The sequence below is a fragment of the Leptodactylus fuscus genome, chromosome 6 (assembly GCF_031893055.1).
Source record: "Leptodactylus fuscus isolate aLepFus1 chromosome 6, aLepFus1.hap2, whole genome shotgun sequence".
Taxonomy (NCBI): Eukaryota; Metazoa; Chordata; class Amphibia; order Anura; family Leptodactylidae; genus Leptodactylus; species Leptodactylus fuscus.
In genome coordinates, this window is record NC_134270.1 from 156,510,943 (window position 1) to 156,523,670 (window position 12,728).

The following is a 12,728-nucleotide window of genomic DNA, read 5'->3' on the forward strand; positions in this document are numbered from 1 at the left end:
CGGGGGGTGTTTTTATAGTTGGTGGGAACCTGCAATCATTTGATTGCAAGTGCCCATCCAAGTGTATTGCCGTATATGGGAGATTGCAGCGGAGAGCCGGTTGCTATGGTGACCACTCCGCAACAAAGCGGTTGGCTGTACTTTTACATTCCCGGAGTATGTCGTGGAGGGCCGGGCCGCAGCATCGCTCAACTCCTGCCGCTGCAGGAAGCCCGCGGTGGCAGGAAGGTTGCGATCGTGCTCCTCTACCCCTTGCCCCACCGTATTTCCAGCGTATAAGACAACCCCCAAGTTTTCTGAAAAGTTTTTTTTTTTTTTGGGGGGGGGGGGGTCCTGTTATACGCCGGAACATGTAGTAAGGTTGTATGTGGTAGTGGCTGGAGGAGCAACTGAGGAACAGGGCACTGCAAGACCCTCGGCAGATAGCAGCTAATGTAATGTGCCGGCTGGCAGCCCGGCTGTGTTGTATGGCTGGGGCGGAGGACACAGGACAAAGAGCAGGGTAGCTTACATATGGAGCAGCTGTCCGTAGAAGAATGTGTGCTGCGAACTTACCGCTGAGCGTGGAGATTGTGGAAAGCAGGAGGCTCGCGGAAAAAGCAAACCAGTTAAGGTAAATTCGAGGGACGGGGATGACTGTGGAATGCCGGCGTGCGGCCCAGGCTGTGTGTGCGCTGTAGTGACGTGAACGCAGGAAGCGTGCATGCGGCCTCCTCAGTGCAGTGTAGTTCGTCTCACTGCCCAAGCAGTGTCGCGCTGATGTTCAGCAAACATGGCGGTCCTGGAGCGTTGGCTTTGGTAGGCTACTGAGGTATATTACCGTAACGTGACTGTGTAAGGTCAGCAAATTCATGTAAATGTCATTGAGTGGGGTTAGGGCTACCCTTGAGGCGACAATAAGAAGTGTGCAGGTAGTTTGTGGCTGGAAATGCGAGGAAGTGTGTGTGATTGTACAGCTGGAGTTGGTAGTCCTGCTGTTGTGACTCTCCTGGCAAGAAAGCATGTTGTTTAGTGGCACCAAAAGTAGCCTGTGTTTCAATCCCAAGCGAAAACTATGTTTGTGGAAAATTTCACGCAAATCTGTCCAGGCATTTTAGCGTGATTGAGGAACAAACATCCAAACTCAGAAACATCCAAACACACAAACTTTTATTAGTAGTATTTGGGTGGTATGACTATCTGCCTAAAAAGCTGAGAATTTCACATTTTGAAAATTGCAATTTTTTTACAAAATTTCCATCAAATTTCCTATTTTTTTTTATAAGTAAATATAAAAATATTGATCAATGTTTATCACTAACATGAAATATAGTGTGTTACGAAAAAAAATCTCAAAATGACTTGTGTAAGTTAAAGTGTCTCAAAGTTATTGCCATATAAAGTCACACTTGTCAGTTTCGAAAAACAAGGCCTGGTCCTTAAGGCACTTTTGTGCTGTGTCCTTAAGGGGTTAAATAGAATTTGGTTTCATTGTAGAGGCTGTTATTGTTATGGTGATACCATATTTGTAGAGTTCTGTGCTAAAATGGCCGCCCTACATATATTGCATATGCAGATATATATATATATATATATATATATATATATATATATATATATACACACACACAGAAGACACACGTCTTGTAAATCAGTTTGACATTCTAGTACCACCTGACACCCTCTTACGGCTTGTTCACATCGGTGCCCGATCTCTGTCTGTCGGATTTCTGTCTTCTGCAGACAGAGGACAGAAATCCGACAGACAGTGTCCGGCCGTGAGCGCCAGGGAGTGTTTTGTGCTCTCCGCAGCGAAACTGGGTTTTTTAACTGGACACAAAGTTCTGCATGTCCAACTTTGTGTCCAGTTAAAAAAACCAGTTTCCCCACTGAGAGCACAAAACGCTCACCTTCACTCACAGCCGGACACTTTTAAAACCCATTCAAATGAATGGGTTTGAAAAGTGCTGCCGGTTTCCGTCTCCTGTCCAGTTTTTCTGGCAGAAAACGGAAACCTGCATAATGGAGTTCGGGCGCAGGTGTGAACCCGCCCTTACCCAATAGACAGTGATAGCTGGACACCTTATGGTGCTGATATCATATACGTCACAAGACATTTGCAGAAATGGTGGAAATAGTGCAGGTTCTGTGATTCATCTCACTGCATCATACTAAGCAATTACTTAAAAAAAAAACAATTGTAAGAAATAGAGTTAGAGAATCTTAGGAACAGGAAAGTTTAGTCAGATTTAATGAAATACAGAAAGATTTGTGATTAAGTTATAGGTATTACAAGTGAGGGAGAATATCTGTGCTGATGTTGTGGGCCTGACAGTAGCATTGCTGCACAAATAGACAACGGACAGTTAACCTTTTCATTGACAATAATTAGATTTTGTCTGTTGTGCAATATAATATTCTTTACTTTAATGTTTTTTTTGTTGCTGCTCATATTGTGATGTACGGGGGATTCAGAAGCTCTGGTTTCTTTCCCAACAGCAGTCTTTATTGCAGCAGACAAGCTTAAGGGTACAGGTAGTACTGCTCAGCAGCTCAGCATGTCAAAACAAACAAATGAAAATAAAGACCTACGCTTGTCCAGTGGCTTACTAAACAATTTCTTCCCTCAGTAACCAGGGGGTCGGCCTACTGCTGACCTCCTAACAAAACAGAGTTTACAAGTAAACAAAGGGGTACACATACCTGGCACTTTAAGGCCGGGTTCACACGGAGTTACGTGCCGCGAGATTTGGCACGTAGATGCCGCGTGACCCTTTGCGTGCCGTACACGCTCCCATTCATTTCAATGGGAGCGGGGAGCGTATGCGCCGCGCTAGTTTGCGGCCGTGAATAAATGCACGGCCGCAAACTAGCGCGGCGCATACGCTCCCCGCTCCCATTGAAATGAATGGGAGCGTGTACGGCACGCAAAGGGTCACACGGCGTCTACGTGCCAAATCTCGCGGCACTTAACTCCGAGTGAACCCGGCCTAACAGCGTCCTTTTGGCAGAGCTTTTCTCAGGCTGCTTGACTGTGTCAGTGTGTCAGTCTTTCAGTCTCTCTCCTCTCTCTCACTAACCAGCCCACCTGTGCTACTTACAGGGCTCTGCTGGTCTGTTTCCAAGCCTGGAATGGCTTGCCCTGCAGGACTGGCCCGAACTTTACTCCAGTCCGGGACCTACAAGCTAAACGCCTGTGAATACTGCAACAGTCTTGGGGAAAAATAGCGGTTCTCCCACACTATACCCCTCTCCACTTCACAATATATACAGTCTTGTAGCCTGCGCTAAGCTAAAAAAAAAAAACCTCTGTTATATAAGGGTTGTTTTTTTTTTTTCTGCTCTTCTCATGCAATACACAGTATGTCAGAGTGTGTTAATTTGAAAAAATATTCTTATCTTATAGGGGTTGGCCACTTGTAGACCAATAAGAGACCAATTTTATTGTATGTATAATAAAAAGTTTGCATAATTTTACAATTTTTTATTACAAACAATAACATTTGTCTCTCAATATTGGTCTGAAAGTGGCCAACCCCTTTAAGCATTTGTTTGGTTGCTGCTCATGTATACAGTCTTGCATAATAGCTTGGGGCCCAAGAGAGGAGAAAAAAATATAAAATTATTTAAGCTTAGGCCCCTGGTTGCGAAACACAGCTAAAATAACGCTGTGGGAAAAAAATGCAAAGTAAATACATAATTCTTCTTTTATTACATCTTTAGGGAAAACACAAAATGTTACACAGGAAAAATTGACCTGCTGCATTTTTAAAAAAACGTGTGTGTTTTTGAAAACGCAGCTTTTACACAGCGGGGTTTTTTTTTTGTCAATGTCCATGTAACTTAGAAATCAAAGGCTTATGCACGTGACTGTATAACATCTCTGTAAGACTGCTGGTTCCTTTCTGTACTGCTGCATCCCTCTGATTTCATACAGAGATATTAAGAAGATCATAATGGAAATGTTTTAGAAAACACTTACAATGCTATGGAGTGATAAAAGGAGTACTGCTCACCATACCAATCCCCGGACATCCCTGATTAGACAAAATCTCATTCACTTGCTGGTAATGCAAAATGCAGGGCTTTTTCTACTATGTCTCCAAATCGTGGGGCCTTATCCTTATAGTCACCTTTTATCATGAAGACATGACGCTCAGCATGTACACTGGGTGCATGACATCAGAGAAGAGCACCAGACACCACCACAAGGAAGACTCAGAGCACCAGATGTTTTTTTTTTTATTTTTGTCACCTTTCCTGGACCTCCACCTAATATACTAAGGGGTGTGAAAACGCCCCCATTGAGGGGCAACATGGTGGCTGAGTGGTTAGAATTGCATCTCTGGAGTTCTGGGTTCGAATCCTGCCAAGGGCAGAAACATCTGAAAGGAGTTTGTATGTTCTCCCTGTGTTTGCTTGGACTTCCTCTCATACTCCAAAGACATACTGATAGGGACAAATGTACATTGAAAGCCCTATATGGGGCACACAATCTACAAATAATCCCATGGTATATTAGGTGGAGGTCCATATTTATTCTGGATTTAAATAATAATACACAAACCATCCCTTGGACAACAGGAATAATTATTTTGTAGTCCATGGCTAGTCCAGTGGATGATTTATTAGGAGACGATCTATCCTTGGGGTTCTTCTCCCTGTCTTTTTAGTTTTATTTAGAGGGTGTATTTTTTTAACTTGATTAATAAAAGTCAATTTTTATTCAACTTTTTGTTTTACATTTTCCTTCCTTTTTTGGATGAGTCACTATATGGTGCCTTACACCTGGCGGAGCACTCTGTAGGTTACTATTAGCATTTTTAGAGGGTACTTTTGATCTTAGTCTGCAAAATAATATTGTGCTTTTTATTGCTGTTCACACCCACCGTCCATTTATGAGTCCTCAGTCCTAACATACTCAAATGATTCATTTTTACCTACGAGGGGATAACAACAGAGTACGAGAAGGCAGAAGCAAGGTAAGAAATACATTTTAATGTGAAACTGTTTTTGCCCATGAATTGGAACTAAATCCAGGAAAAAAAACTTGAGTGAAACGGAAGGCGATAAAGAGGCAAGAGATATGAAGCAGAAAAGATTTTAAGGAAGTCTCAAAAACAGAGGATTCAAAAAGAAGCAGAAATAGTGCACCCGAGAGCATACAACGTCTTGTGAATGCGGAGATGATAAAAATGCTTTTGAAAAATAATTAGGATTAAATTAAATAAATTGAATAATAATTGTATTCAAAGTTCTGTTAATTTGATCAGAAATTAATGATAGTCTATACAATATGTGACAATATAATTGTACTTTCATACGAGAATCCTCACCAAAGTAGTCAGTGAAGCGTCTCCTGGCATTATTGTAGGCATACAGAGAATCTAGTACACATGCAGGGATTGTGTGTTGTACGCCTAGAAAGGTAAGGAATAAAAGACTTTGTGAAGAGAATGTCCTTTTGTATTCTTCTTATAATCCCTATTCATATATTGATATATTTTAATTTAGAATATTTCAATTACTTTTTTAATTTTTGTGGAACCTGAGTTAGGTGATCTTACAGGGTGCTAAGGAAGGCGCACGTAGTGCATGGAGGAATCAGATGCAATTGCTTATTTTTCAGATGCCCATGAGAACATTCTGTAATGTTGCCGAAAAGCCCATTCACACTACATATTGATATAGTTGATGTAGTTTTTCAGACAGGTTTGTTTTAAGCCAAGAACTGTTAATGAATAATGGTCCCTGCTCTACTTGGTGAAATGCCATAAAGCAAACGTCACCATCGCAACACAATGTCTACAGGAGGAGCAACCATAAACTGCACCATGTAAATAGATCTCAAAAAGTTCACCTTAATATATGGCCTGAGAAGTCGTAGCTAAGGGTTCATCACAGTGTGCACAAACAAGTACAATTGGGCCTCCAACTCAGGTAGACCAATATTATATGGTGACCATATAGTGTTATATACTGGCTGTATACAGGTCGCTGCAGACCATTTAAGTGTATACAGTGCAGTTATATGAAGTTACTTCCAGGAGACGTCTCTGACTAATACAGCATGTGATGTAAACATGTGCCATGGTCTGCTGACCAAAGGGGAGCATTCCACTGATCTCTTATTGATAGGCCCAAGAATAGATCATCAATAAAAAAATAGCTGCAAAACCTTTTTAATAAAGCTCAAGTACCACCGTAAAAAAATTAATTGCCCCTTATATTATGCCCCCTGATATAAATACAGATAACCCCCTAATTGCCCCTTATATAAATAATGTCCCCTTCTATTCCTAAAGTTCCCTAATGGCCCCTTATATAAATTATCCCCCCTTATATTCATAGTGGCCCATCATAACCCCTTTTATCAATTATCCTGCCTTTTATACTCTTACTGCCCCCTAATAAATCCTCCCTCATAGTCATAATGCCCAATAACCACCCCTTATACTATTATTAGGAGCAGAACTGCACTAAAAAAAGAGGACAATAAAAGCTACTATGGGACATTACACTGTGTGGAGGGGCTGCTATGGGACATTACACTGTATGGAGGGGCTGCTATGGGACATTACACTGTGTGGAGGGGCTGCTATGGGACATTACACTGTGTGGAGGGGCTGCTATGGGACATTACACTGTATGGAGGGGCTGCTATGGGACATTACTCTGTGTGGAGGGGCTGCTATGGGACATTACACTGTATGGAGGGGCTGCTATGGGACATTACACTCTGTGGAGGGGCAGCTATGGGACATTACACTGTATGGAGGGGCTGCTATGGGACATTACACTGTGTGGAGGGGCAGCTATGGGACATTACACTGTATGGAGGGGCTGCTATGGGACATTATACTGTGTGGAGGGGCTACTATGGGACATTATACTGTGTGGAGGGGCTGCTATGGGACATTACACTGTGTGGAGGGGCTGCTATGGGACATTACACTGTGTGGAGGGGCTGCTATGGGACATTACACTGTGTGGAGGGGCTGCTATGGGACATTATACTGTGTGGAGGGGCCGCTATGGGACATTACACTGTGTGGAGAGGCCGCTATGGGACATTACTCTGTGTGGAGGGGCTGCTATGGGACATTACACTGTATGGAGGGGCTGCTATGGGACATTACACTGTATGGAGGGGCTGCTATGGGACATTACACTGTATGGAGAGGCTGCTATGGGACATTACACTGTATGGAGGGGCTGCTATGGGACATTACACTGTGTGGAGGGGCTGCTATGGGACATTACACTGTGTGGAGGGGCTGCTATGGGACATTACACTGTGTGGAGGGGCTGCTATGGGACATTACACTGTGTGGAGGGGCTGCTATGGGACATTACACTGTGTGGAGGGGCTGCTATGGGACATTACACTGTATGGAGGGGCTGCTATGGGACATTACACTGTGTGAAGGGGCTGCTATGGGACATTACACTGTGTGAAGGGGCTGCTATGGGACATTACACTGTGTGGAGAGGCTGCTATGGGACATTACACTGTGTGGAGGGGCTGCTATGGGACATTACACTGTGTGGAGGGGCTGCTATGGGACATTACACTGTGTGGAGAGGCTGCTATGGGACATTACACTGTATGGAGCGGCTGCTATGGAACATTACACTGTATGGAGGGGCTGCTATGGGACATTACACTGTATGGAAGGGCTGCTATGGGACATTATACTGTATGGAGGGGCCGCTATGGGACATTACACTGTGTGGAGAGGCCACTATGGGACATTACTCTGTGTGGAGGGGCTGCTATGGGACATTACACTGTATGGAGGGGCTGCTATGGGACATTACACTGTATGGAGGGGCTGCTATGGGACATTACACTGTATGGAGGGGCTGCTATGGGACATTACACTGTATGGAGGGGCTGCTATGGGACATTACACTGTGTGGAGGGGCAGCTATGGGACATTACACTGTGTGGAGGGGCTGCTATGGGACATTACACTGTGTGGAGAGGCTGCTATGGGACATTACACTGTGTGGAGGGGCTGCTATGGGACATTACACTGTGTGGAGGGGCTGCTATGGGACATTACACTGTGTGGAGAGGCTGCTATGGGACATTACACTGTATGGAGCGGCTGCTATGGAACATTACACTGTATGGAGGGGCTGCTATGGGACATTACACTGTATGGAAGGGCTGCTATGGGACATTATACTGTATGGAGGGGCCGCTATGGGACATTACACTGTGTGGAGAGGCCACTATGGGACATTACTCTGTGTGGAGGGGCAGCTATGGGACATTACACTGTATGGAGGGGCAGCTATGGGACATTACACTGTATGGAGGGGCTGCTATGGGACATTACACTGTATGGAGGGGCTGCTATGGGACATTACACTGTATGGAGAGGCTGCTATGGGACATTACACTGTGTGGAGAGGCTGCTATGGGACATTACACTGTATGGAGGGGTTGCTATGGGACATTACACTGTACGGAGGGGCCGCTATGGGACATTACACTGTACGGAGGGGCCGCTATGGGACATTACACTGTGTGGAGGGGCTGCTATGGGACATTACACTGTGTGGAGGGGCTGCTATGGGACATTATACTGTGTGGAGGGGCTGCTATGGGACATTACACTGTGTGGAGGGGCTGCTATGGGACATTACACTGTGTGGAGGGGCTGCTATGGGACATTATACTGTGTGGAGGGGCTGCTATGGGACATTACACTGTGTGGAGAGGACGCTATGGGACATTACTCTGTGTGGAGGGGCTGCTATGGGACATTACACTGTGTGGAGGGGCTGCTATGGGACATTACACTGTGTGGAGGGGCTGCTATGGGACATTACACTGTATGGAGGGGCTGCTATGGGACATTACACTGTGTGGAGGGGCTGCTATGGGACATTACACTGTGTGGAGGGGCTGCTATGGGACATTACACTGTGTGGAGAGGCTGCTATGGGACATTACACTGTGTGGAGAGGCTGCTATGGGACATTACACTGTGTGGAGGGGCTGCTATGGGACATTACACTGTGTGGAGAGGCTGCTATGGGACATTACACTGTATGGAGAGGCTGCTATGGGACATTACACTGTATGGAAGGGCTGCTATGGGACATTACACTGTGTGGAGGGGCTGCTATGGGACATTACACTGTATGGAAGGGCTGCTATGGGACATTATACTGTATGGAGGGGCCGCTATGGTACATTACACTGTGTGGAGGGGCAGCTATGGGACATTACACTGTATGGAGGGGCAGCTATGGGACATTACACTGTATGGAGGGGCAGCTATGGGACATTACACTGTATGGAGGGGCTGCTATGGGACATTACACTGTATGGAGGGGCTGCTATGGGACATTACACTGTATGGAGAGGCTGCTATGGGACATTACACTGTGTGGAGAGGCTGCTATGGGACATTACACTGTATGGAGGGGTTGCTATGGGACATTACACTGTACGGAGGGGCCGCTATGGGACATTACACTGTACGGAGGGGCCGCTATGGGACATTACACTGTATGGAAGGGCTGCTATGGGACATTACACTGTGTGGAGGGGCCGCTATGGGACATTACACTGTATGGAGGGGCTGCTATGGGACATTACACTGTGTAGAGGGGCTGCTAAGGGACATTACACTGTATGGAGGGGCTGCTATGGGACATTACTCTGTGTAGAGTGGCTGCTATGGGACATTACACTGTGTGGAGGGGCTGCTATGGGACATTACACTGTGTGGAGGGGCTGCTATGGGACATTACACTGTGTGGAGGGGCTGCTATGGGACATTACACTGTGTGGAGGGGCTGCTATGGGACATTACACTGTATGGAGGGGCTGCTATGGGACATTACACTGTGTGGAGGGGCTGCTATGGGACATTACACTGTGTGGAGGGGCTGCTATGGGACATTACACTGTGTGGAGAGGCTGCTATGGGACATTACACTGTGTGGAAGGGCCGCTATGGGACATTATACTGTATGGAGGGGCCGCTATGGGACATTACACTGTGTGGAGGGGCTGCTATGGGACATTACTCTGTGTGGAGGGGCTGCTATGGGACATTACACTGTGTGGAGGGGCTGCTATGGGACATTACTCTGTGTGGAGGGGCTGCTATGGGACATTACACTGTATGGAGGGGCTGCTATGGGACATTACACTGTATGGAGGGGCTGCTATGGGACATTACACTGTATGGAGGGGCTGCTATGGGACATTACACTGTATGGAGAGGCTGCTATGGGACATTACACTGTATGGAGGGGCCGCTATGGGACATTATACTGTATGGAGGGGCCGCTATGGGACATTACACTGTGTGGAGGGGCTGCTATGGGACATTACTCTGTGTGGAGGGGCTGCTATGGGACATTACACTGTGTGGAGGGGCTGCTATGGGACATTACTCTGTGTGGAGGGGCTGCTATGGGACATTACACTGTATGGAGGGGCTGCTATGGGACATTACACTGGGTGGAGGGGCTGCTATGGGACATTACACTGTGTGGAGGGGCTGCTGTGGGACATTAAACTGTGTGGAGGGGCCGCTATGGGACATTATACTGTATGGAGGGGCCGCTATGGGACATTACACTGTGTGGAGGGGCAGCTATGGGACATTACACTGTATGGAGGGGCAGCTATGGGACATTACACTGTATGGAGGGGCAGCTATGGGACATTACACTGTATGGAGGGGCTGCTATGGGACATTACACTGTATGGAGGGGCTGCTATGGGACATTACACTGTATGGAGAGGCTGCTATGGGACATTACACTGTGTGGAGAGGCTGCTATGGGACATTACACTGTATGGAGGGGTTGCTATGGGACATTACACTGTACGGAGGGGCCGCTATGGGACATTACACTGTACGGAGGGGCCGCTATGGGACATTACACTGTATGGAAGGGCTGCTATGGGACATTACACTGTGTGGAGGGGCCGCTATGGGACATTACACTGTATGGAGGGGCTGCTATGGGACATTACACTGTGTAGAGGGGCTGCTAAGGGACATTACACTGTATGGAGGGGCTGCTATGGGACATTACTCTGTGTAGAGTGGCTGCTATGGGACATTACACTGTGTGGAGGGGCTGCTATGGGACATTACACTGTGTGGAGGGGCTGCTATGGGACATTACACTGTGTGGAGGGGCTGCTATGGGACATTACACTGTGTGGAGGGGCTGCTATGGGACATTACACTGTATGGAGGGGCTGCTATGGGACATTACACTGTGTGGAGGGGCTGCTATGGGACATTACACTGTGTGGAGGGGCTGCTATGGGACATTACACTGTGTGGAGAGGCTGCTATGGGACATTACACTGTGTGGAAGGGCCGCTATGGGACATTATACTGTATGGAGGGGCCGCTATGGGACATTACACTGTGTGGAGGGGCTGCTATGGACATTACTCTGTGTGGAGGGGCTGCTATGGGACATTACACTGTGTGGAGGGGCTGCTATGGGACATTACTCTGTGTGGAGGGGCTGCTATGGGACATTACACTGTATGGAGGGGCTACTATGGGACATTACACTGTATGGAGGGGCTGCTATGGGACATTACACTGTATGGAGGGGCTGCTATGGGACATTACACTGTATGGAGAGGCTGCTATGGGACATTACACTGTATGGAGGGGCCGCTATGGGACATTATACTGTATGGAGGGGCCGCTATGGGACATTACACTGTGTGGAGGGGCTGCTATGGGACATTACTCTGTGTGGAGGGGCTGCTATGGGACATTACACTGTGTGGAGGGGCTGCTATGGGACATTACTCTGTGTGGAGGGGCTGCTATGGGACATTACACTGTATGGAGGGGCTGCTATGGGACATTACACTGGGTGGAGGGGCTGCTATGGGACATTACACTGTGTGGAGGGGCTGCTGTGGGACATTAAACTGTGTGGAGGGGCCGCTATGGGACATTATACTGTGTGGAGGGGCCGCTATGGGACATTACACTGTGTGGAGAGGCCGCTATGGGACATTACTCTGTGTGGAGGGGCTGCTATGGGACATTACACTGTATGGAGGGGCTGCTATGGGACATTACACTGTATGGAGGGGCTGCTATGGGACATTACACTGTATGGTGGGGCTGCTATGGGGACATTACACTGTATGGAGAGGCTGCTATGGGACATTACACTGTGTGGAGAGGCTGCTATGGGACATTACACTGTGTGGAGAGGCTGCTATGGGACATTACACTGTGTGGAGGGGCCGCTATGGGACATTACACTGTATGGAGGGGCCGCTATGGGACATTACACTGTATGGAGGGGCTGCTATGGGACATTACACTGTATGGAGGGGCTGCTATGGGACATTACTCTGTGTAGAGGGGCTGCTATGGGACATTACACTGTGTGGAGGGGCTGCTATGGGACATTACACTGTAAGGAGGGGCTGCTATGGGACATTACATTGTATGGAGGGGCTGCTATGGGACATTACACTGTGTGGAGAGGCTGCTATGGGACATTACACTGTGTGGAGGGGCTGCTATGGGACATTACACTGTGTGGAGGGGCTGCTATGGGACATTACACTGTGTGGAGGGGCTGCTATGGGACATTACACTGTGTGGAGGGGCTGCTATGGGACATTACACTGTGTGGAGGGGCTGCTATGGGACATTACACTGTATGGAGGGGGTGCTATGGGACATTACACTGTATGGAGGGGGTGCTATGGGACATTA